Source organism: Arachis stenosperma, chromosome 1 (assembly GCF_014773155.1).
Source record: "Arachis stenosperma cultivar V10309 chromosome 1, arast.V10309.gnm1.PFL2, whole genome shotgun sequence".
Taxonomy (NCBI): domain Eukaryota; kingdom Viridiplantae; phylum Streptophyta; class Magnoliopsida; order Fabales; family Fabaceae; genus Arachis; species Arachis stenosperma.
Genome location: NC_080377.1, coordinates 40,415,539 through 40,416,931, shown reverse-complemented (window position 1 = coordinate 40,416,931; position 1,393 = coordinate 40,415,539). Strand labels below are relative to the sequence as shown.

The following is a 1,393-nucleotide window of genomic DNA, read 5'->3' as shown; positions in this document are numbered from 1 at the left end:
GTGGCGTTCACTTCCTTTCCCTCCTCTCCAAATTCGGCCATATTGATGGCCTTGCACTCTCCTTTTGGATTTTCTTCAGTATTGCTTGGGAGAGTACTAGGAGGGGGTTCAGTGATTTTCTTGCTCAGCTGACCCACTTGTGCCTCCAAATTCCTAATGGAGGACCTTGTTTCAGTCATGAAACTTTGAGTGGTTTTGATTAGATCAGAGACCATGGTTGCTAAGTCAGAGGGATTCTGCTTAGAATTCTCTGTCTGTTGCTGAGAAGATGATGGAAAAGGCTTGCCATTGCTAAACCTGTTTCTTCCACCATTATTATTATTGTTGAAACCTTGTTGAGGTCTCTCTTGATTCTTCCATGAGAAATTTGGGTGATTTCTCCATGAAGAATTATAGGTGTTTCCATAGGGTTCTCCTAGGTAATTCACCTCTTCCATTGAAGGGTTCTCAGGATCATAAGCTTCTTCCTCAGATGAAGCTTCCTTAGTACTGCTTGGTGCATTTTGCATTCCAGACAGACTTTGAGAAATCAAATTGACTTGTTGAGAGTCAATATCTTATTCTGAGCCAGTATGGCATTCAGAGCATCATTCTCAAGAACTCCTTTCTTCTGACTTGTCCTATTGTTCACAGGATTCCTTTCAGAAGTGTACATGAATTGGTTATTTGCAACCATCTCAATTAGTTCCTGAGCCTCTGTAGGCGTCTTCTTCAAATGAAGAGATCCTCCAGCAGAGCTATCCAAAGACATCTTGGATAGTTCAGAGAGACCATCATAGAAAATACCTATGATGCTCCATTCAGAAAGCATGTCTGAAGGACATTTTCTGATTAATTGTTTGTATCTTTCCCAAGCTTCATAGAGGGATTCTCCATCCTTCTGTCTGAAGGTTTGGACTTCCACTCTAAGCTTACTCAATTTTTGAGGTGGAAAGAACTTTGCCAAGAAGGCATTGACTAGCTTTTCCCAAGAGTCCAGGCTTTCTTTAGGTTGTGAGTCCAACCATATCCTAGCTCTGTCTCTTACAGCAAAAGGGAATAGCATAAGTCTGTAGACCTCAGGGTCAACCCCATTAGTCTTGACAGTGTCACAGATTTGCAAGAATTCAGCTAAGAACTGATGAGGATCTTCCATTGGAAGTCCATGGAACTTGTAATTCTGTTGCATTAGAGAAACTAACTGAGGCTTAAGCTCAAAGTTGTTTGCTCCAATGGCAGGGATAGAGATGCTTCTCCCATAGAAATCGGGAGTAGGTGCAGTAAAGTCACCCAGCACCTTCCTTGCATTGTTGGCATTGTTGTTGTTTTCGGCTGCCATGTGTTCTTCTTCCTTGAAGAATTCATTTAGGTCCTCTACAGAGAGTTGTGCCTTAGCTTCTCTTAGCTTTCGCTT

At 42.1% G+C, this 1,393-nt stretch overlaps 1 non-coding gene across 1 annotated transcript; it reads left to right on the top strand.

Moving 5' to 3' along the window:
* The first annotated feature begins 805 nt into the window (after positions 1 to 805).
* On the top strand, positions 806 to 913 carry LOC130948489 (small nucleolar RNA R71). Its single transcript, XR_009073076.1, has one exon. It is a non-coding gene; the product is annotated as a small nucleolar RNA R71 (small nucleolar RNA).
* Positions 914 to 1,393: the final 480 nt, after the last annotated feature.